A 25,278-nucleotide genomic window follows, 5' to 3' on the forward strand; every position below is an offset into this window, starting at 1 on the left:
TCTCAACTATTCATCTGACAAAGGGTTAGTATCCACAAGGAAAGGCTTAAAGAAACAAATGATACAATTTAAAAATGGGCAACTGATCTGATGAAACACTTCTCAAAGGAAGAAATACAAATGGCCAACAAATACATAAAAAATGCTCAATATCATTAGCCGTCAGGGAAACACAAATTCAAACTTCAGTGAGATCCCACTGAATCCCATGGACTTACAATCCCATGCAATTAGAATGGCAACTATCAAATAAAAATTTCTAAATGTTGGCAAGACTGTGGATGAAAAGGAACTCTTATACGCAGTGAGTCAGGTATAGATTAGTGCAACCACTATGGAGAAGAATGTGGCAGTTCCTCAGAAACTTAAAAGTAAAACCACCCTGGGAACTAGCTATCACACGCCTGGGTGTTTATCCAAAGGAAATGAAATCAGCACACCAAAGAGATACCTGCACACTCATGTGTATTGCTGCACTATTGACAACAGCCAAAATACAGACCCCACCTAGGTGTCCATCAACAGATGAATAGATGAAACAGAAACATGGTCTAAAGCATGATGGAGTATTAGGCAGCCATAAAGAAGAATGAAGTCTTGTCATTTGCAGCAAAGTGGACAGAAATGAAGGTCATTGCGTTAAGCGAAATAAACCACCCAGAGAAAGACAAATACTATATCCCCACTCCTATGTGGAAGCTGAAAAAAGTCCAGCCTGAAGCTAAAATGGTAATTACTGAGCATTGGGAAGGCTGGGGGAGTGCAAAAAGAGAGGTTAGATTTGCTCAGTGCATTATACAACCCCATTAATGGATAAAATTAAAATATGCTAACGAAAAGTAACATTAAAAAGACTGGCAATGTCTCCTGTTCCCAAAGGTGCCATCTGCATGGCAGCACCAGCACTGCTTATTGTGATGCAGATTCCTGAGCCACATCTCAAACCTAGGGAACCTGACTCTTAGGCGCTGGCCTAGGTATCTGCTTGTCTTGTGCGTTTCCTAGGGGAGCCCCCCCTGCATGCCTCGCTGCTGCCAGACTCCCCAGGATGATTTACCCATTGGGAACAAAAGACCCACAAGAGTGCTTTCATTTAATTTCTTTTTAAAAAGGAAAATATATGAATGTAATAATAACAAGTACAGGGAAACAATGGAAGATACGGAAACAACTCCAGACACATTCGACCATTTGATCTTTTACAAGGGGGCCAAAAATACAGGATGGAGGAAAGATAGCTTCCTTACAGTGGTGCTGGGAAACTAGTTGCACACATGCTGAAGATTGAATCTCGGCCCATATCTCTCATGATGCACTAAACTAAAATCAAAATGGATCAACGATCTTAATATTGAAATGGAAACACTAAATCTGCTGGAAGATAAAGTAGGGAAAACTCTTGAATACATAGGCATAAACAAGAACTTTCTGAACAGAAACTTAATTGCACAAGAAATAACATTAAGAATCACCAAATGGGATTGTATCAAATTAAACAGCTTCACAGTAAACAACCAATATAGTGAGGAGACAACCTACACAGTGGGAAAAAAAAAATTTTTTTTGGTACCGGGGATCAAACTTGGGACCTTGCGCTTGCAAGGCAGGCGGCAGCACCACTGAAAGATGGGGAAAAAATTTTGCCAGCTACTCCTCAGGCAGAGAACTAATATCTAGAATATCTAAAGAACCAAAAAATTAGACCCCCAAAACAAAAGATCCAATCAAGAAATGAGCAACTGAAATGAATAGACTTTTCTCAGAAGTACAAATGGGCAATAGATACATGAAAACAATGTTCAACATCATTGGCCATTAGAGAAAAGGAAATCCAAACAATACTGAGATTCCATCTTAATCTAGAAAGAATGGCTACCATCAAGAAATCAAATAATAAAAAGTGCTGAAGAGGCTATGGGGGAAAGGTAACCCTTCTACGTTGTTGGTAGGAATGTAAACTGGTACAATCACTTTGGAAATCAAAATGGGGACTCTTCAAAAACCTAAAAATAGAAATTCCATTTGACCCACCTATTTCCCTTCTAGGTACCTGTCCAAAACAATTAAAGACATCATATTATAGAGATATGTGCACACCCAGGTTTATAGCAGTCAAATTCATAACAGTTAAATCTTGAAAGCAGCCTATATGTCCATCAACAGATGAATGGGTAAAGAAAACATGGTATGTATACACAATGTAGTACTACTCTGCCAGAAAAAAAAAAAGGATATATGAGTCATTTGTAGGAAAATGAATGCACCTTGGAACCATAATGTTGAGTGTTTCAAATCAGACACACAAGCTTAAATATCACGTAGTTTCTCTTATATGAGAAACCCAAGGTATAAATCACTTAAAGAGCAAAATGAAAGATAGGTAAAAGGTGGGAAACAGGGAGACAGATCTTTTACAAATAGAAAGAGCAACAAGATATGGAGGGAGGGGGATGAAGGAGAAGTAAAAAGAATTAAGGTGTGTTATGTACATGTACTAGCTCCCCACATTAAACGTCATTATTATGTACTGCAAACATGTACTAAAAGATTAAAAATAAATTTAAAGAAATAATAGTATGGGATGAATAACATATATTATGTATACTGTATACTATGTTATCTACTACATTACATAATGCTATACATATTATAATTACTGTATTTAAAATTGAAAATTCTAGCCAGGCATAGTAACACATGCCCAGAATTCCAGCAGTCAAGAGGCTGATGCAGGAGGATTGCTATAAGTTTGAGGCCAGCCTGGGCTACATAATGAGTTGAAGCCCAGCCTGGACTACATAGTGAGACCCTGTCTCTGAAAAGAAAAGAAAAGGAAAGTCCACCTTAGGTTAAATCCACTCATTTACCAATGCAATTTTCCCAATTTTCTTACTATAGTAAAATGTTCATAACATAAAATTTACCATCTTAGCTCTTCTCTTTTTTTTAAGGCAAAATACAAACATAGTCTTTATTAAATGCTGCTCAATACCCCATGAAGATCTTTCATTACAAAAGTTTCCACACAACTGCAATTTAAGAGATTGGAATGGTACTCTGATAGGAAAAGATGTGAGAAATACCTGACCAGGTAAAACATACAAGACCTCTATGGAGTCAACTTTCCAGTGCTCTATGGAGGAAGCCTACTGCATTTCCTCTAAATAAAGCCAGGCAGTGACGACTAGCAGTGCCCAACACCACACGTGGGACCTGAAGCCTCCACCCTGGGGTGGGGTGGGCAGGGCTGAGGCCTGGAAAGGCCCTGCCTGCAGCCTCTGGGGGAGAGGAATGGACGAAGGGCAGTGGTGTCGCCTGCGCTGCACCATTGATCTGTGTTTGCCCTGGGGCACTGCAGGTGGAGGGGTGTTGGTGGGGAGCACTCTCAAGGATTTTGGTTTACTGTTCCAGCTTTTATTCATACTTTGTGCTTTAAAAGACTGGAGATGGAAGGTTTTCTGCATATTCAGAATACAGGAATTCCTTCTGATGAGGCGGGTTTGGGGCAGGAATCCCACCGGCATGTTTCCGGGACTGACAAAGGGCAGGGCAAGGATGGGGCCTTAGTTTATTTTAGGAAATACTCTCTGTCCTAGGATGCAGCTAAGGTTTGCAGCAGTGTGAAAAGCACATTATAGAAGGCAAAATATACAGAGCAGACTACTTGGTCTGTGTGCAACACAGAGAATTCAAGTCATAATTCTTACCACTCCCATCATTATCTCACTCATAGATGATAAAGTTCATTCATTTCTGTGAAACTTCAGAAGTGATGCAATACATCAATGATTAGACAAAAGGTTACAATATACTGTGGCCATGATATAGCACAGGGCTACGTTTAGTCCATATACGTTTTCATTTACAGTTGCCAGAAAAGACTGGCCTTTTAATTACATTATACTGATGAGGTTTGCTTTGCAGTTTTTATGTATTTAAAACGTGTACAAAACAGTGCCGCCTCACAGAGGAGCAGGCTGCTTCTACCCGGCACTGGCACTGCTGGGGAGGCTGTGCATGTTGTAAGCACTGTTCTGCTTTTCTAGAGCTTTCTTTAGCTTTAGCTCCTCTAATTTTTTCCATAATTCTTCACGTTCCAATTCCTTCTTTTTCCTCCCTGTAGAAAACCAAAATGTGATTAGAAATTATTTCAGGAGCAAAGAAAAGGTGCTCTGTCTCTCAGCCTTGTAGGAGCTAGTAAGGTCATCAAACAGCTTGCCATTCATTTCCATGAGGGTTTTCAGCACATTGTACACCAGTGATACAATGTTCTGATTCCAGTGTTCTTTGGAAATTTTGTACAAACTGGCAAACATTATTGGCAGTATTTTATCAATGTTCTCCTCAATCAAACTAAGAATATATTCATTATTCCAGAAGTACAACGCTCTTTCTGCAACCTGAAAATGAGAACTGGAGACACACTTGGATATCTGCTTAAAAAGTGGCTCTTCAATTTTTTTGAACTGTGTTGGCTCAATGACATCTAAGATTTCTTCAATTTCTCCTAAAAACATCACCTCCTTCTGACTGCATGTTTTTGGCCAAAATTTCAGCAGTCCTCTGATCACCGATTCTGTCAGCGTCGTGTCCTTTTCCAGGAACTGTACAACACAATACGCTAGCTGAGCACGAAACAAAGCTAATCCTTTTGCAGTATGCATAGGAATAAGAACCTTCATTAGAAACTGTTTATGTTCTGCTTTCAGTGGCAATGCGAAGCCATTGATAATACTTCCTAGAATTTCAAGGAGTTCAGCAACACTATTGAAATGTTCTGTTTCATATATAAATCTGAGGAAAATGTTGTTAATTTGTTTTCTGATGAATGCTCTTAATCCGAGGAATTTCCTATCAATTTGGTGCAGAACAGTCTTCAGGAAGTCGCGTTCTCTGGGATCTTCACTATCAAAAAGCTCCAGGAGCTGTTGTACAAATTTCTGATCAATGTATCGCTTTGCAATACTAGGCTGGAAATCAGGACTCTCCAAAAATCTCAAGAAGAAATCATACACCAATTGTATGTGAGGCAAGAGGCCTCAAGCGTGGGCTCGTCCTCTTCCGGATCAAAATGTGGATTATCACTGGAGGAAGAATTCGGAAGATGTTGGCACTGATCATTTTTACTATATCAGAATACGCTGATTCAACAATTACACCACGATCAGTTGAAACATACTCAACCAGTTCATCCAGCGTTGCTCTTGTAATCTCTTTGCTCTTCAAGTCTGAAACAGAGTCCATGAAATCAAACAGTACACAACACTGCTGTAACTTCCGGCAGAAAAGCTCTTGTTGTTCATTTGAAGGGGCATCTTTGAGCTGGGGCCGGGGCTGCAGCTCCGCCTGGCTGCCCTGGCTGCGGAACTGGAACTGCGACGAGGCCCGCGAGCGCTCCTGCCTCTGGGCCTTGCGCACCGATTTCCGGGTGAAGCCGTCCACTTTCTCCCAGGTCGAGATGGCGGCGGCGACATCTCCGCGGGCCTGGCGCGCGCCGGCTCCGGCTGCTGCTCGCACCGCGCGGGCAGCGGGGCGGGAGGAGGAGGAGGCGGCGGGAGAGGCGCGGAGCCCCCGCCCGCTCCCCGCGCCCCGGGCGCCGCCGAGCCGGTCCTCGCCGCCCGACAGCGTCTCAGCGCCCGCCGGCCGCGCCGTCCGCTCGGCCCGGAGCCTCCTCCTGGCGCGCTGCCCTCGCGGGTCCGCTCAGAGCTCCGCCGCGGGGCCCTCTCGTCCCTGTCAGCGCCGGGCCCGCAGGGCCCGAGACGGCGCCCCACCGCCCGCACGCTGGGCGCGCACTCGCCCCGGCCAGCGACCGCTACTACTTGAGAAGGTGGTTGGTACGGGCGCGGGGGCGCTGGGGGCGCCCTTAGCTCTTCTTAAATGTACAGCCCGGTGGCTTTCTTACATGCATGGAGTTGGCATCACCACCATCCATCTCCAGAACTCATCCTGCAAAACGGAAACGCTCTTCTCGTTAAGCAATACCCCCTCATCCTCTCCTCACCCCAGACCCCGCAATTACCATTCACCTTTGTGTCTCTATGATTCTGATGACCCTAGAGACCCCAAATAGGCTACCTCACTGCAGTTTTTTAAAAATGTTATGGGGGAAGGTAAAAGTATCTCAGGTATCACGAAATTCAAACTTTGGCCCTGCAACTCTGCCCTTAGACATTGGGCACATGTGCCCCCTCAGTCGGTTTATTAACATCATTCAGTAGCGCCAGCTAAGCCACATCGGGTGTGAAGTATGAGAAGGCATTTTTGGGCACACATTTCACTCCTGAATTGTCTGTTTTTCGTTATTATATCTAAACATCTGAGACCGGATAGGTTTATAGAGAAAAGAGGTCCATTTAGCTCACAGCTCCCGAGGTTCAAAGGCCTGGTGCCTACATCCACTTGGCTCTGGCGGGGGCTTCATGGCAGATGATGTATTCAAGACTGAGAAACCACATCATCAGACAGGAAGCAGAGATGGACTCGGGCAGGGGCTCGCTCTTGTAACCACGCTCACTAGAACTAGCTCAGGGTTCCACAAGAACTGCTTTATCCCTGCAAGGACAGTGCCCCAATGACCAACCTAGGGATCTCCCACTAGACTCCACCCCTTAAAAGTCTCAACACCAACTGACATGGCCATGCTGGGGACCAAGCTCCTGACACATGACCCTTTAGGGAACACACCATATGCAAACCACAGCCACTCTTTGTTTTTATTCATCCGTGATTTCAGCGCATAAGGATCGCATTCATCACGGGGAGTTGGTGCACGTACATAACCCATCCTAATTATTTCACTCCCCCCTCCTCTTTCCCTTCTCCCTCCACCTCCTCGTCTCCTTCTCCTTTCCAAAAGATTTACGTCTCTACTTTCTAGTTTCTCCCTTTTATTTTACTCTAAATTGGTTCTACTTTGGGTTTCCCATAAAAGAGGAACCATGTTATATTTAATAAGCCTGCAGTGTTCATTTCAATGAACATTATAATCTCAAAGAGGATCCATTTTCCCACAGATGACTACATTCATCCTTTTTACGGCAGAGCAGTACTCCATTGTGTGATATCACATTTTCTTTGTCCATTCATCTGTCGATGGACATACAGACTGCTTCCAGGATTTAGCTATTATGAGTTGTAAACCATAGAAACTCTTAGTGATTTTAAATCCCTATGTTTCCTTCCATCCCTTGCCCCAACTCTCCCTTGTAGTTTGGTCCAGAGCATCATCAGCTCTTGCCCGGATGATTCTAACAAATCTCCAACCTGTTCGTCCAACTTTCATTTCTCCCCATAATGCAAAACACATCTCAGTCACGGCAGGCATCCTGGTCCACACAGAGAATCACAGTTCTACCGTGGCCCCCAAGGCTGTGACAGATCTGATCCCTCACCCATCTCCCCCAGGCCCATCCCTTGTGAGACATTTCTTCCCCACCCAACACTTGAGCCCGTTCATTTCTGTACAACTTCCCTAGTATTGCTGTAACAAACTACCATGAACATAGCACCTTAAAACAATGCAAATTTAAACCTCAGGACAGTTCGGGAGGCTGAAATCAAAGTATCTACAGAACCATGGTCCCTCTGGTGGCTCCCGATGAAAATTCATGTCCTGGTGTTTTCAGTTTCTAAAGGCCACCCACATTCCTTGGTTCATGACCTCTTCCTCCATCTTCAAAGTTAGCAGCAGCGTCTTTAAAGCTCTCTCTGGTTCTTTGCTTATATCATTAATATCCTTCTGACTGTCACTCCTGCCTGCTTCTGCCTGCCTCTCATAAGAAGCCATGGTGTCAGGCATGCTGGCCTAATCCCAGCATTCTGGGACACTGATTTGCAGGAGGATTGCAAATTCTACCCCAGACTTGGAAACTTAGTGACTTAGCAGGACCCTACCTCAAATTTTTTAAAAAGGAGGGAGGCTAAAAATTAGTCTTTCTAGAGATTGTACAGTCCCTAAAGGTACAGCTTTGGTTTGGGGCACTACAGGAACAGACCCCCAAATAACAATTCAAGTGTAAGCAGTTTACTTAGAAGTCAATTCCAGGGGCCTCCAGTATAGGAGCAGAGCAGCCATGCTCCAAAGAAGGGCAGCCAGAAAAGGGTGTTGAATAAATTCCTACTACAAGCAACTGAGGCTCCGTCCTTCCAGAGAGCTCTCATGGGTAGTTTAAAGCATGTGTCTCAGTTATTCCCACCCAGGGTTGAGAAACTGGGATGTTTATCCACCAATTCTCAACCACGGAGGGCACGCCCCAAGTGCAGGGAATAACTCCTACTCCTTGGACTGGGCCTTTGCATTGGCCTAGCCAGCTTGGGTGACCCGAGGTTGCCCTCAGGTAGTTTCTGGGACTAGCAATTGGGAAACTCAGCGTGCATGTGTTTAAATTCTAGATCTTGAAGGTGGAGAGCATTCTTCCAGTAATTCAGAGAGCCACAGGAGGGAAATATTTTATTACTTATAGTCCTAGAGTAGGGGGTACCTGGCACACCTGAAGGTCAGGGAGCAACAGAAAGCAAGAGGGACTCAAGGATCAGTGCCCTTTTGGGGGCTCGGGTGTTATCCAAACAGGGTTCCTTCAGGGCATTTCATCTGGCAAGTTTAAAGCAAACAGGGACAAGATCCAGGTCATGCTGCAACTGAAAGGTGGTGGTCATCATGTGTCTGCACAGTCCGTGCGGGTGAGGGGTCAGTGAGGTGAGTGAAGAAGGTTGTATCTTGCATCTGGTCCCATAAAGAGGTAGTCACCAAGAGGTGGCTGTGTATGGCCCTTGTCTGAATGGACTACATTGAAGACCTGGGAGAAGATGGAGAATATCAGGTAAGGAGCCCCACTTCTGAGATGAGAAAGTTAAACTCATTCAAAAATGAATGCTGAGACAACATAAAATTATAGGAGTTGGAGTACTACTCAGCCAGAAAGAAGGATCGATTTGAGTCATTGGTAGGAAATGGTTGGATCTTGAGACCATAACCCTAAGTGAAATAAGTCAGACACAGAAGGTTAAATATTGCATGGTTTCTCTCATATGAGTAGCTCAAAATAATAATTCAAAGAATAAAATAAAAGATAGATGGTAGAAAACAGGAGTGTAGTCTCTGTAAAGATGGGAAGGGAAAGGAGGGAGGGAGATGGGGAGTGAGAATGATCAAGATGTGACATGTACAGGCATCAAACCTCAAGCTTAAAACAAGCATTATATATCATGAATATATGCTAATAAAAATACTAATGAATTTTTTTAAGTATGAGGTCACTGTAGCATGGAAATAACTCTGGAAGAGTATGGGAGAGGCACCAGCAATTTCTGCCACAGGGAGGATTGTGGGAATCTTAGCCACATCTATATCCCCCTGCCTCACACATAGCGGACATTAGGTAAATGTTTGTTTATACATAAATGAAGAAATAAACAGATAAAGTTCACAGGGTGTTTCTGTGTTTATTAATAAATTTGCCTTTTTTATTACTGGAAGCTGAACTCAGGGCCTTCATACTGAGCTACATCCTTGGCTCTTTTCATTTTTTTTTAATTTTTTATTTTCAGACAGGGTCTCACTAAGTTGCCCAGGCTGGACTTGAACTCTCAATTCTGCCTCAGCCTCTCAGAGTGCTATGATGACAGGCACATAGCACACGGCACACACCAGCTTAATTTTCCATTTAGAATCATAAAGTTTTCTTTGTAAGGAACTATCCAGCTGGCTGTGACTTTGCTGACTTCTTTATTGTCTTTCCAATTTTCCTGGAAAATAAGACACTGGCATAGGAAGCAGAACCATATCAGCCAGGGAGAGATGCAGACCAGAGCTTGACTCTTTGTAGCTGTATAGATTTTCTGGTGTGTGTTGAGGTGAAATCCACATTACATTAAACTAGCCATTTAAAAGCCATTGGCATTCACTAGGTGTGGTGGCACACACTTGTGATCCCAGCACTCAAGAGGCTGAGGCAGGAGGATCACTGTGAGTTCAAGGCCAGCCTGGCTGCACAGTGAGTTTAAGACCAGCCTAAACTTCATAGTGCAACCCTGTCTCAAAAAGCCAAAAACAAAAGAAAGTTAGTAGCGTTGAGTACATGCAAAATGTTGTTCAATCATCACCTCTCTCTAGTTCCAAAACATTTCTATTGCCGCAAAAGGAGACCATGTGCCCATCAGCAGTTACTCCCCATTTCACTCTGAGGAAGAAAATGTCTAACCATGGAGGCACCCTTTCTGAGGTAATGAGTTCCCTGATACATGAAGCAACCAAGCATAGGGCAGAATGTTCCAGAGATGCTCTACTGGGGAGTCTCAGAATTAAAACAGTGGTTCTCAACCAGGCGTGAGCCTGCTCCCCTAGGGCACATTTGGCAATGTCTGAAGGCACTTTTGCTTGTCACAGTGGGGACTGAAGACGCTGCTGGCATCCAGTGTGTAGGCAGTGAAGTTGCTAAATGCCCTACAGTGCACAGAAAGCCCTGCCCCACACTGCGACACAGAAGCCCTCTGTCGAAAATGTCAACTGTGTCAAACTTGACTGATCTTGAGCTAAATTAAGTGCCTCTCAGAGTCAACTTCAAAGTGAAACATTCTTTTGTTACTTTTTATTATTAATACACATTAATTGTACAAGTTAATGGGAGTCAGTGTGATATTTCTATACATGCATACGATGTATATTGATTGTATCTGTCATCTTTCTACCTTGCCACCCCAACCTCTGGCACCCTTCCCATCCCTAGGAATCACCAAAACACAATTCCTAACAGCTAAATCTTGGAAGCGGCCTATATGCCCATCAACAGATGAATGGATAACGAAAATGTGGTTTTCTACACACAATGGAGCATTACTCTGCCACAAAGGAGGATAAACTTGAGTCACCTGTAGGAAAATGGATACACCTTGAAACTATATTTTAAATGAAATAAATCAGAACATAAACTTATACATCACATTTTTCTCTTATATTAAAAATGCAAAACATAAATAAAGAGCAAAATAAAAGATAATAGGAAACAGGGAGACAGATCTCTTGCAAAAGAGAAAGGTACTGAGACACAGAGGGAGGGAGGGAGGGAGGAGAGGGAAAAGAAGTAAAAAGAATTGCAGTGTTTTATGTACATGCACCAGCTCCCCATGATGAATGTAATCATGATGTCCTACGAACATGTACCCAAAACAATTTAACCAATAAAATTAAATTAAATTAAAATCCAAAACCAAAATCTTGGGGCTGGGGATTTAGCTCAGTGGTTTTGCCGCTTGCTGCGCAAGCGCAAGGACCTGAGTTCAATCCCCAGCACCAAAAAGAAAAAAAACCAAAGTCTTATACAAGCCTGGAAGAAGGCAGCAATAAAAAAATTTTAAAATACAATTGGGTATTTTTGTGCCTCATTTTTTCCACTTAGAGTGACAGTCCCCAAGGTGTCATCAACAAGTAATTCATCCATCTCAAACTCCAAGATCTCCAGCTAGGCACAGTGGCACATGCCTGCAATCCCAACAACTGGGAGGCTGAGGCAGGAAGATCAAAGTGATTTCAAGGCCATCCTGGGCTACACATTAAGTTCAAGGTCAGCCTGAACTGCACAGTGAGACCTTGTCCCCAAAAACCAACCAACCAAACAAAAAACTCTTAAGATCTGTATGCTCACTCTTATAGTCAGTAAACCAAACAGTAAATTATCTTCCCCAAACATAGTGTTGGACAGAGTGATTATTTAAAAATTATCCCTGTAGGCAAGTGAGATGGTACATACTGATAGTCTCAGCTTCTTGGAAGGCTAAGGCAAGAAGATTGCTTAAGCCTAGCAACTGAGGCCAATCTGTACAATGTAGCAAGACCATGTTTCCAAAAACAGTTAAAATAAAATAAAAGAGGAAAGGTTTATTTTGATTCATCTTTTTATGGGCTTCTGTCTGCGGTCAGTTAGCATGAGTTTGCTTTTGGGCCTATGGTGAGGGAGCACATTGCGGTGGGAGCTGGTGGCAGAAAAAAGCTGCTTACCTCACAGCCAGGATGTGAAAGGAAGAGAAAAAAGAAGAGATGAGGATCCCACAATGCATTTCAAGGTCATGCCCCCAGTGACCTCACTTCCGCCAGTGACCTCACTTCCTCCCACAGGACCCCACCTCTTAAAGATTCCACCATTGTTCCATAATGTCAGGGGTTGAGGACCCAGCCTTCCACACATGGGCCTTTGTGAAAATCCCAGGTCTAAACTGTAGCAAATCCAGAACAGGCAAATCAGTAAAGAAGAAAAGAATATTCCTGGTTCCCATGGGAATGAGGGCATGGGGAATAGGGAGTGACTCCTTGCTGAGCATGTGTTTTATTTTGGGGTGATGAAAATGTTTTAGAATTAGAAATAGGGAGTGGAGATTGCATGATATTGCAAGGGTACTAAATGTCTCTGAATTAACTCATCTATCACTTCCAAGTTTCCTCCTACCTCATTTTTTTTGTTTTCTTTCTGTGGTAAAAGCACTTAACAGAAGATCTACCAAACCCATCATATCAGGAAGGCAAGGGTGAGAAAAGGGAGGCTGGATTTTGTCAGTGTGAGCTGTAAGCATGTATGCAAATTTCACACCAAAACCATTAATATGTACAATTATTATATGTTCATTTCAAAAAGTTGTAGTAAGTTCTACCATGTTGGGTATCCAAGATGGCTGAATAGAAGAGGCGTCACATCTGAGAGACTCAGAGAAGATCAACTAAAAACACAGATAACTGGAAGGAGAGGGACATACACCCTGATGCAAAAAATCAATTTGAAAAAAGAGACTTGTAGATCAAATAAAACATAAGCATTGGAGTTTAAAGGAGGGGAAGTAGTTTAAAAGAGGGGATTGGCCTTCAAGGCCTCCGCCCTCAGCCTCCTTTCTATTTGGAAGTGAAGAGAAAGGGAGGTCTTACACTTAAACACCATAATGATTAGAGTGTTATAATTTAAACTGGAACTTCAGTGACTAAAGGTGTTAAATTTAACTAGAATTGTAAGCTGCTCCCATAACTTTCGTGCCTCTTAGCTCATGTTACAATTGTGTCTTGTTGATTAGGTTCACGTTCTTTCTCCCAAGAGTCATCAGAGCAACATGGACTGAAGAGACTTGCGGATGCTTGCCATCTCTTGCTGCTGAGTTTCCATCATAATCTTCTTTTGCAACATAGCCATTTCTTTTTTAACTTCATTTTGTGTCCCACTAAGTAGACTATCGTGATTCTTCTCCAAGTCCTCCAAACTCCTGAGGTCCTGCTCATACAATTGTCCAACCGTTTTCAGTCTCTGGTTCTGAACAATTCTGGATTGTTGAAAAACCTTTTGTTGTTGTCGCATTATACTCACCAATTTCTCTTCTGGCTCCTCAGCCTTCTTCAGATCTGTATCCCACTGCTGAAACACAGCCAGGAACTGCTCAGAAAACTCTTGGTTAAGTTTCTGCCTTTGCTCTTGCTGTGTTTTCCAAACATGTTTAATTTTCTGGCTACTGGATTTGAAGGAAGCCTTGGTATATATTTCTAGTCTTTTTCTCTTGGCAAGGAGGGCCTTGTTAATGTCAGCTCCAAATTTTTCCAGCATATTCTGTACTTCACTCCCATATCTTCCAGTATTTCTGAAGAAGACCTTTTTTTCCCACGCTTGTCAATTACTGGAATCTTTCCTGCGGGCGCCTCCTCCTCCTCCTCCCCCACCCCCCCCTCCGCGGTCAGGCTCCGGCCGCGCTCTTGTCCCAGGCTGCTCCTCCAGTGGCGCCTTCCCCGCCTCCCCCGGGTGCTTCCTGCCGGCGGGCACCACGCTGAACCCTGGCGGGGCTGCTGATCTCCTTCCCCGAGGCCGCCGCCTCTGCCTCTGAGGAAACTGGGCCCGCGCTGGAGAGCCTGGCGCGCCTTTGGAACATTATTTTAAATTTTTCGCTGTTGTTTTTCCTTTGGTGGAGGTTAGAGTTTTACCACACGTTTTCTTGCCCCCTGTTTTTGATATCGCTTTGTCTTATTTGTTTGAATGGCCTCCTGTTATTCTTTCTCTCCTCCTTTTCTGACTTTCTCTCTTTCAACTTGTTCCCTTAGTATTTTTTTATTTTCTTTTCCTCTAGTTTAATCTCTACTCCCTATTATTTGTCCTTTTACTAGTTTATCTTCTCTGTTATTTTTATCTAATGCCACTAATTCCCCTTTACTCCTTAACAGGACCTTTTACATTAGTCTTACCACATTCTTCACATCTTCCATTGCTTTAGTTCTTCATAGTCTAGTTCTTTTCTCCTTTTTCTTCCTACTTCCATACCAGTACCATTTAGCCTTATGAACCTGTAAGCAGTGAACTGTATCTCACAATGGCTAGTGAAAGGGGGTAAAATTACTCGATTGAGTGGATATTTTACTGATTTGTTTTAAATTTTATTATATAAATACAAATCTTATACTTTTGGTTAAAGGTGGCAAAGTATTGGTTATTACAGTTTGTCGTTTTCCAGGTTGAATTTGATGCTGTTGTTATTACTGCTTGTACTACTTCAGCGAAGGTGACATAGCTGTTGTGATCAGTCTTCCTTGTATGCCAATACTTGGATTGTCTGGGGGTCATAACCAATACTACAGTCCAGTACCAAAGAACTGGGTGCTAGGCCAAATAGGCTGTGATCTGTCATCCCTAATAAGCAGAAGAGGTATGATCCTGGGACAGACTCAAAAGCCAAAAGCCAGCTACACCTAGAAAATATCTCTAAAAGGTAGTCATTACCAGGCTGGGGATTTAGCTCAGTGGTTCTGCCGCCTGCCTCGCAAGCACAAGGTCCAGAGTTCAATCCCTGGTACAAAAATAAAAAGTAGTCATTACCTAAGAGGTCTCAATACTAGTAATAATGCTACCTATCATAAGCAATTTACAAACCTCAATGCAGAAAACAAATAAACAACAAAAAAACCCCAGAAAATGAGAAAACAGATGCAAGATGGAAAGCAAAATCCCTAACTCACCCAAAGCAAATCCAGGGGGCATTGAGGTGGAAGAAATCAAAAGGAACCCAGTTGAATTTTCTGAAATGCTAGCAGCAGAAGTAACAAAGCAGATGAATAAGTCTCTTGACAAAGTCAAAACATAATTACACAGATAAATGAAGAGATGATGACGATGACAGAGGAAATGGTTAGACGTGGAACAGAGGAGGCTTTACAAGGTCCAGGAGGGGCCAACTGGACACCAGACTGGGAGCAGCCTCGAGCTAGCTCCATCTGAGGGCTGCACAGGAACCGGGAGAGCAGTGTAGAGACAATCCCATACAAGGAGACACAGGCAGGCCACCCCGGAGACATCAAGAAAGATGCTAGCTGGAGACTGGCCCCAGCCCCCACATCTGGAGCCTAAGATCAGCCCCAAAGCCAGCACTAATCCTAATACAGACCTGCTGGGTTACATGGCACATTTTTGAGCTCTGACTCAGACACTACCACAGAGCCCTGGACACCAGAGGAATTTTATTATTTTTCTTGTTCTCTGTTTGTTTGATTGCTTTTCCTTTTTCTGTCTGGTTGGGGTTTTTTTCTTACATTTTTAAATTTCTTTAGGTTGTTTAGGGTTTTTACCTTTATTTTTGTTTTGCTCTCTTCATCTTCTTTCTATCTTTCCTCAACTATCTCTCTTAATATTCTATATCTTCCGGAGAGTGAACATCCCTATCTTTCTGGTTCAATTCAATTTCCTTTTGCCTTCTCCTTCGCTCTTTGTCTCCTGCTCTCTTCTCCAGTTTCTCAAAGCTTGGTGATCCTCCTTTGCCCTCCAGCCGTGCTCATTTATCTCTCTGTGTTGTCCCCTATGCCTCTTAAATTTCACACACACATGGTAAAACCACAGTACTAATGGGAAACCCATTGCATACAAGTTCCTGATTTATGTTGGATTTTGTTATGTAACTGCAGAGCTTGCTCCTATGGTTAAAGGTACCAAATTAATAGTTACCACAGTTTGTCAGTTGCTAGGCTGTGCCTGATGCTATTGTTATTGCTAATTAATAGGCAGGAAGTCACATCTGTTGTAACAAATTGTTCTCCCTTGTATGACAACACTGTGATTGTCAGGGGTCATAACCATCATCATAGTCCAGGACCAAAGGACTGAGTGCTGAGCCAAATAAATACCAACTACTGATCCTTAATAAACTGGAAAGGTAGGACCTTGGGATGGACACAAACCAAGAACCAGATACACCCAGAAGACATCCCTGAGGAATGGACATTTCCTAAGAAAGCCTCAATACTAGTGATAAAGCTACTTACCATAAGAAATCTGAAAGCAACAATACAGAAAACAAAATAAAATTTAAAAATAGAAAATGACAAGATGCAGAAGCAAAATGCAACCCCAGACCTCCAGCTCACCCAGGACAAGTCCAGGGGACAATGAGATAGAGGAAATCAGAAGCCACCCACCTGAGCTTTCTAAAATGATAATAGCAGAAGTTAAAAAATAATAGTACCATGGAGTTATAGAGAAAATAATCTCTCAGGTAAAAAAAAAAGACATGATAATCAAAATGAAGGACATGCTCAATGAATCTAGAGGAGACACACATGAAAAATAGAGGAGCTTAGGGAAATGATGGAAACCATGATTCCACAAAATAAGAAAGAAATGAAATTCATGAAACTGATTCAGACAGACACCCAGGAGATTAAAAATTTCATTGAGGGCTGGGGATTTAGCTCAGTGGTTCCACCACCTACCCTGGAAGCACAAGGACCCAAGTTCGATCCCTGGTACCAAAAAAAAAAAAAAAAAAAAAAAAATTCCATTGAAAGTATATGCAACTGATTGAAAGAAAGCAAAGAAAGAATATCAGATCTAAAAGACAGGATTATGGTTAGCAACCATGAAAAAAGATATTTCAGAGGAATTCAATATGGCTGAATAGAAGAGGAGTCACATTGGAGCTACTGAGAGAAAATCAGCTAAAAATACAGGTAATTAGAAGAAAGGGAGGGACACACATCCTGGTGCCAAAATCAGTCTGAAATAAGAGACTTGTAGATCAAACAAAACATAGGCATGGGACTTCATAAAACAGCACAGAGCCCACAGGGCTGCCAGCAGTGTTGCCCCACCAGTAGGCCAAGCAAAAATCACATGCTGAGAAGTCTCCAAGAAACTGATGGGCTGAAAAAATGCAGCTGACTCAAGCCATACAGGAGAGATTTGGGACATAAGGCCCTTTGCATCTTTTGCCTTCTTCCATGCAGAGGATACTGCAGCCTGGCAGCAGATTTCATCAGAACACACAGAAGTGGGTGACCAGAAAACTGCTCCCTCCCTGATGCACACCTCACCAGCCCCTCCTCATATTTTTTCTGTGCCATGTGACTTAGTAGCTATCTGGAAACCCTAGCGACACCAAAGTGAGGGACTGCAGCACAGCAGAGGCAGTGAAAGAAGTGAGTGGTGACCAGTGGCTTGAGAGAAAGATACAGACGAATGTATGAGGTTTAAACAGCCTTGGGAGGTTGGTGCTCAGCTGCTGGAAAGGAAACTGAAGGGCAACCAAGCACCCTTGGGCTTCATATGCGGCAGTGACAGCACTGCCCCAGCCTGTGATAAGTGGCAGGTTAGGATAGACAAGTGCCAATCGGTGTGGAACAGAGAAGGCAAGTTTGTAACATTACCTGCCCTGGACACTACCACACAACTGTGGGCGCCAGAGAAATTTTTCCTTTGTTGGTTTTGTTTCCTCTTTGAGGCTTTTTTCCCCCTCTTTGTTGTTTAGGTTTTCACCTTTACTTTTATCTCGTTCTACTCATTTTCTTGCTCTCTTTTCTTAACTATCTCTCTTGAGTTTATGATATTTTCATGTGAGTGAAAATCTTCTCTTGTCTTTCTGGTTCACTGCAATAATGTTTTTGCTTTATCCTTCATATTTTCTCTCCTGCCCCCTTCTCCAGTCTCCCAAACCTTGGGTGATCATTTGCTGTCCTCCAGCCTTCCCCCAACTACATTTCCCTTCATTTATTACTCCATTTTGTCCCCTACCCCTCTTAAATCCCACCCCCAAGATGGTAAAATCATTCCACTGTTGAAACTCATCGCATGCAAGATCCTGGTTCATGTTGGATTTTGTTATATAACTGTAGGTCTTGCTCCTATGGTTAAAGGTACCAAAATAATAGTTACCACAATTTGTCAGCTGCTAGGCTATGCTTGATGCTATTGATATTGCTAATTGTACTACTTTAGCCAGGATGTCATACCTGTTGTAACCAGTTTTTTCCTTCTATGACAACACTGTGATTGTCTGGGGCCATAAACATCATCATAGTCCAGGACCAAAGGACTGAGTGCTGAGCCAAATAAATACCAACTACTGATCCTTAATAAACTGGAAAGGTAGGACCTTGGGATGGACACAAACCAAGAACCAGATACACCCAGAAGACATCCCTGAGGAATGGACATTTCCTAAGAAAGCCTCAATACTAGTGATAAAGCTACTTACCATAAGAAATCTGAAAGCAACAATACAGAAAACAAAATAAAATTTAAAAATAGAAAATGACAAGATGCAGAAGCAAAATGCAACCCCAGACCTCCAGCTCACCCAGGACAAGTCCAGGGGACAATGAGATAGAGGAAATCAGAAGCCACCCACCTGAGCTTTCTGAAATGATAATAGCAGAAGTTAAAAAATAATAGTACCATGGAGTTATAGAGAAAATAATCTCTCAGGTTAAAAAAAAAAGACATGATAATCAAAATGAAGGACATGCTCAATGAATCTAGAGTAGACACAAATAAAAAAAAATAGAGGAGCTTAGGGAAATAATGGAAACCATGAATGTCCAACATAGGAAAGAAATGAAATCGATGAAACAGATTCAAACAGACACCCAGGAGATTAAAAATTCCATTGAAAGTATCCACCATAAATTCAATAAAGGTGAGGACAGAATTTCAGATACAGAAGACAGGATTGCAGTTTATGACCATGAAAAGAAAGATGTCTTTAAAATGCCAAGGGACCATAAAAAAAATCAACCTAACAGCTGCAAGACAATGCAAAGAAAAATAATACAATTTTGATCACAGTCAATGAGAGAGCTGAAGATAGTGCAAATGCCATTAAAAGGCTTTTCAAACAAGTAGTGGCAGAAAACTTCCAGAACATGGAAAAAGAATTTGACACACAAATAAATGAGGCATATAGAACTCCCATTACCCATGACCAATATAAATCGACACAAAGGTATATAATTATCAAGATTCCAGAAATTCAGCACAAGAACAGAAATTAAAAGCTATTAGAGAAAAGAACAAATCACCTATAAAGGACAGCCCATCAGAATCTCTGCAGACATCTCAATACAAACCCTTAAGTCAAGGAGAGCTTGGAGTAAATATTTCAGGTTCTGAAGGAAAACAACTTCCAGTCCAGATTGATATACTGTGCAAAACTATCTTTCAAAATTGATGGAGAAATGGGCCGGGGATTTAGCTCAGTGGTTTCGCTGCCTGCTGCACAAGGACCCGAGTTCAATTCCCAGTACCCAAAAAAAAAAAAAATTGATGGAGAAATATGATTCTTTCATGACAAAGAACAACTGAAGAAATTTATGATCACTAAACAAGCTCTACAAAATGCCCTGAAGTATATTTTAGAAAGAGATAATGAAGTCCACAACCCCAAGAACACCACTAGAAAGAAGTCACCAGGCAGAGCAAGCAATTAAACAGAGGGAAAATTCAGAGAACCAACAACAGGAAAATAATATGACAAGGATAAGCCAATACATTTCAGTTATAACCATCAATATAAATGATCTCAACTCACCAATCAAAAGAAACAGACTGGCAGAATGGATCAAGAAACAAGATCCAACAATATGCTTCATACAAGAAACATACTTAACTCAAAAAGAAATTCATAGACTGAAAGTCATAGGATGGAAAACAATACTCCATGTGGCAGGAACCCAGAAAAAAGCAGAGGTAACTATTCTATTTGTAGACAAAGTGATTTTAAGCCAAGATTGATTAAGAGAAACAAAAAAAGTCAGTATATCTTTGTAAAGGGAACAATACAAGACGAAGAGATAAAATGATAAATATATATGCTCCAAATATCCGTGCACCCAACTATGTAAAACAAATATTAATGGGACATGAAAAATAAAATTAGCACTAATACAACTGTAATGGGGACCTCAATACCCCACTGTTGCAAATAGAGAGATCAACTAGGCAAAAAAAAACCCAACAAAGAAATATCAGAATTGAGCCAAACTGTGAACAAATGGACTTAGTGGATGTCTACAGAGTGTTCCATCCCACAACATCAGAATACACATTCATCTCAGCTGCACATGGAACATTCTCCGAAATAGACCACAGATTAGCTCATAGAACATCCTTAAATAAATACAAAGGAATTGAAATTATCTCCTGATATTATCTGACCCTAGTGGATTGAAATTGGAAATCAATGCCAAAAGAAATGACAAAAATTCCATAAACACATGGAAGTTAAATAACACCCTCCTGAACAACCAATGGGTCACAGATAAAATTAAAGAAGAAATTAGATAGTTTCTACAATTAAATGATAATGCTGATACAAAATACTGAAACATATGGGACATAATAAAAGCAGTCCTACCAGGGAAATTTATAGTAGTAAATTTCCATATCAGAAAAACAGAGCAAGTTCAAATAAACAACCTAATGTTGAACTTCAAACTTCTAGAAAAAGAAGAGCAAGTCAAGCCCAAAACTCATACAAGGGAGGAAATTATAAAGATCAGAGAAAAAATTAATGTAATTGAAACTAAGAAAATAATACAAAGAACCAATGAATCTAAGATTTGATTCTTTGAAAAATTGAATAAAATGGACAAAACCCTTCACCAACCTCATGAAAAAAAAGGAAAGAAAAGACTCAAATTCATGCAACTAGGAATGAAAAGGGTGAAATCACAATGAATCTTGCAGAAATCCAGAAGAACATCAGTACCTACTTTGAGAACCTGTACTCTAATGAGGTGGAAAATAAAGAAGAAATGGACACATTCCCAGATACATATAAATTACCAAAGCTGAATCAAGAAGATATAAAAATTATAAATAATCCAATATCACTCAATGAAATTGAAAATGTAATTAAAAACTTAGCAACAAAGAAAAGTCCATGTCCTGACAGATTCACTGCTGAATTCTTTAAGAACTTTAGAGATCTAATGCCACTACTCCTCAAACTCTTTAATGAAATTGAAAGGGAAGTAATACTTCCAAACTCATACTCAGAAGCAAGTATTAGCATCTCACTAAAACCAGAGAAGGATCTAACCAAAAAAAGAGAACTACAGGCCAATCTCCTTAATGAATATACATGCAAAAAATCCTCAATAAGATACTGGCAAACCAAATGCAACAAATCATCGAGGAGATTATACACCAGGACAAAGTAAGATTCATCCCAGGGATGCAAGGATGGTTCAACATATGCAAATCAATGAATATAATAACCATATCAACAGAGCCAAAGACAAAAATCACATGATCATCTCAATAGGCATAGAAAAAGCATTTGGCAAAGTTCAACATCCATTCATGATTTTTTTAAAAATCCTACAGAAAATTGGAATAGGTGGTCTTCATCTCACTCTGATAAAAGCCGTCTATGACAAACCATCAGTCAACATCACGCTAAATGGTCAAAAACTGAAAGCTTTCACTCTAAAATCAGGAACCAGACAAGGATAACCACTATCACCACCCCAATTCAACATAGGTGTGGAAACATTAGCCAGAGCAATCAGACAAGAGAAAGAAATAAAAGGAATAAAGATAGGAAAGGAAGAAGTGAAACTGTCATTATTTGCTGACCGTATGATACTTTACATAGAAGACTCAAAAAACTCTGCCAAAAGACTTCTAGACTTATTTGACAGATTCAGTAGAGTAGCTGGATACAAGGTATCCAAATAATGATAATTTAACTTCTTTGTTTCCTATCTTTATTTCTTTCTCTTGTCTGATTGTTCTGGCTAATATTTCTACACCTATGTTGAATAGGAGTGGTGATAATGGACATCCTTGTCTGGTGAAAGAAGTTAAATTATATTATTTACAGGCGACTTGATACTCTACATAGAAGATGCCAAAAACTCCACCAAAAGACTCCTAGATATAATAACCAAATTCAGTAGCATAGGTGATACAAAGCCAACACTTAGAAATCAATAGCATTCCTAAATAATACCACAGCAATATATGTGCACCCATGTTTATAGCAGCACAGTTTATAATAGCTAAAACTTGGAAACAGCCCAATTGCCCATCAACTGGAGACTAGACAAAGAAGATGTGATTTTTTAATAAAATGGAGTACTAGGGGCCGGGGATTTAGCTCAGTGGTTTCGCCGCCTGCTGCGCAAGCACAAGGACCCAAGTTGGATCCCCGGTACCCCCCCCAAAAAAAGAAGATGTGTTTTTTTTTATAAAATGGAGTACTACTCAGCCATAAAGAATGAGAAACTAGAGACATTTATAGCTCAGTGGATGTACATTGAGGCCATACTCTTAAGCAAAATAAATATAGCACACATGTGTAAATACCGAATAGTTTCTCTGGTGTGAGAAACTGAAAGTGTAAATAAGGATCAAAATGTATAATAGATAACATGAAATAGGAAGAAAAGGTCTAAAGGAATAGGGGAAATGGGAAGGGTAGGGGAAGGGAAAGAAGGGAAAGAAATAAATATGTGAAAAGGAAAAAACAGAAACAAAGTCCTTGTAAATAGGGAGGGGTAGAGGGGCTGAATGGAGGGCAGGGGAATGGGGAAAACAATAAGAACCAAGATGGATCATGTAAAGGTACAAGATCCCAATAATGAATGTTATCATATTGTATACGTAAAATGTACCAATAAACTTAACGAATAAAAAAAATTTTTTAAAGACAAGACTGAGTTTTAAAAAAATCAATAGCATTCCTATACACAAGTGAAAAACTCACTGAGAGAGAAATTAGGGAAACAATACCTTTTACAATAGCATCCAAAAAAATGAAATACTTAGGAATCAATCTCATAAAGGAAGTAAAAGATCTTTAGATTGAAAATTACAGTATTCTGCAAAGGGAGATCAAAGAGGATATCAGAAAATGGAAAGATATTCCTAGTTCTTGAGTAAGAAGATCCAACATAGTGAAAATGGCCATACTCCCAAAATTGTTCTACAAATTTATTACAATCCCAATCAAAACAACATTAGAATGCCTCACAGAACTAGAGAAAACATTCCTAAAATTCATTTGGAACCAGAAGGGATCTAAAATAGCAAAAACAATTCTGGGCAACAAAGGCAAGGCAGGGGCATCACAATCCTTGACTTGAAGTTATATTACAGAGCTACTGTGGTTTTTTTTTTTTTTAAAAAAAAGCATGGAGGGGCAGGGATTTAGCTCAGTGGTTCCACTGCCTGCCTTGCAAGCGCAAGGTCCCAAGTTCAATCCCCGGAACCAAAAAAAAGCATGGTATTGCAAAAAAAGACTTGAGGTTCAATGGAACAGACTAGAAGATGCAGAAACAACCCCAAACACATTCAGCCACCTTATTTTTGACAAAGGGGTCAATCATGTTTACTGGAAGAGAGATAGCCTCTTTAATAAGTGGTGCTGGAAAAACTGGCTTTCCATATGCTGAAGACTAAAACTAGACCCCTGTCTCTCACTATGCACTAAACTAAAATTAAAATGGATCAAAGATCTAAATATTAAAACAGAGATGCTAAATCTTCTGGAAGAGAGAATAGGTAGAACTCTTGAAGACATAGATGTAGGCAAAGACTTCATGAGTAAAACCTCAGTCATATGGGAACTAGCACAAAGACTCAACAACAGAGATCTCATCATATTAAAAGGCTTTTGCACAGCAAAAGAAAGCACCAACAGAGTGAAAATACAACTCACAGAGTGGGAAAAATTTTAGCCAGTAATTCCTCAGACAAAGGACTAATATCTAGACCATATAAAGAACTGAAAAACATCAAACCACCCAAATTTAAAGACCCAGTCCAAAAACGGGAGTCTGATATGAATACATACTTCTCTGTTGAAGAAATACAAATGGTAAATAAGTATATGAAAAAATATTCTACATCACTGGTCATTCAAAAGATGCAAATTAAAACAATGCTGAGATTTCATCTCGCTCCAGAAAAAAATGGGTATGATCAAGAAATCAACCAAAAACAAATGCTGGTGGGGCTGTGGAGGAAAAAGGATCTCTTCTCACTCTTCATGGGAGTGTAGACTGGTGTAACCGCTGTGGAAATCACTGTGAATATTCCTCAAAAATAGGATTAGAGGTCCCATTTGACCCAGCTATTCCTCTTCTGAGTATCTTCCCAAAAGAATTAAAAGCATCATACCACAGCAATATATGTGCACCCATGTTTATAGCAGCACAGTTTGTAATAGCTAAATCTTGGAAACAGCCCAAATGCCCATCAATTGATGAATGGATAAAAATGATGCAGTTTTTAAATATAATGGAGTGCTACTCAGCCATAATGAAGGATAAACTTGTGACATTTATAGGCAAATGGATGCACCTTGAGACTATACTCTTCAGTGAAATACATTGAACACACATGTAAGTATCACACTGTCTCTGGTGTGAGAAACTGAAAGTGTGAATAAGGGTCAAAATGCATAGAAGATATTATGGAATAGGAAGAAAGTGTTCAAAAGCAAAGGAGAACTAGGAAGGGGGAGGGGACGGGAAAAGAAAAAATGAGAAATGAAGAATAAATTAGAAACAAAGCTTTTGTAAATAAGGAGGGAAGAGAGATTGAAGGGAGGGGAGGGGAATAGGGAAAAAAGAGGTATCAAGATATATCATGTACAGATACAAATTCCCTACGATGAATGTGATCAGTACGTATATCTAAATTGTATCCATAAAATTAATTTTTAAAGCCTTCTAGATTTAACAACCATATTCAGTAATGTAGCAGGATACAAAATCAGCACTCAAAAATCAATAGCATTCCTGTACATAAATAACAAACTCACTGAGAGTGAAATTAGAGAAACAACATCTTTCACAATAGCATCCAAAAAATGAAATACTTAGGAATCAATCTAATGAAGGAAGTGAAAGACCTTTACATTGAAAACCACTATAGTCTGAAAAAGGAGAATGAAGAGGATATCAGAAAATGGAAAGATATCCCTTGTTCTTTGAGTAGGAAGAACCAATATAGTGAAAATGACCATACTTCCAAAGCTGTTATACAGATTTAA

The 25,278-nt window shown here is 40.8% G+C and overlaps 2 pseudogenes; both read right to left on the reverse strand.

The window, feature by feature from the left end:
• Nucleotides 1-3,984: 3,984 nt before the first annotated feature.
• Nucleotides 3,985-5,345, reverse strand: LOC101704930 (serine/threonine-protein phosphatase 2A 56 kDa regulatory subunit alpha isoform pseudogene; annotated as a pseudogene).
• A 7,400-nt stretch (nucleotides 5,346-12,745) lies between these two features.
• Nucleotides 12,746-14,221, reverse strand: LOC101705301 (synaptonemal complex protein 3 pseudogene; annotated as a pseudogene).
• Between the last annotated feature and the right edge of the window lie 11,057 nt (nucleotides 14,222-25,278).

The sequence above is a fragment of the Heterocephalus glaber genome, unplaced genomic scaffold (genome assembly GCF_053883595.1).
Source record: "Heterocephalus glaber isolate CG9 unplaced genomic scaffold, H.glaber_assembly_v1.0 deba00001760, whole genome shotgun sequence".
Taxonomy (NCBI): domain Eukaryota; kingdom Metazoa; phylum Chordata; class Mammalia; order Rodentia; family Bathyergidae; genus Heterocephalus; species Heterocephalus glaber.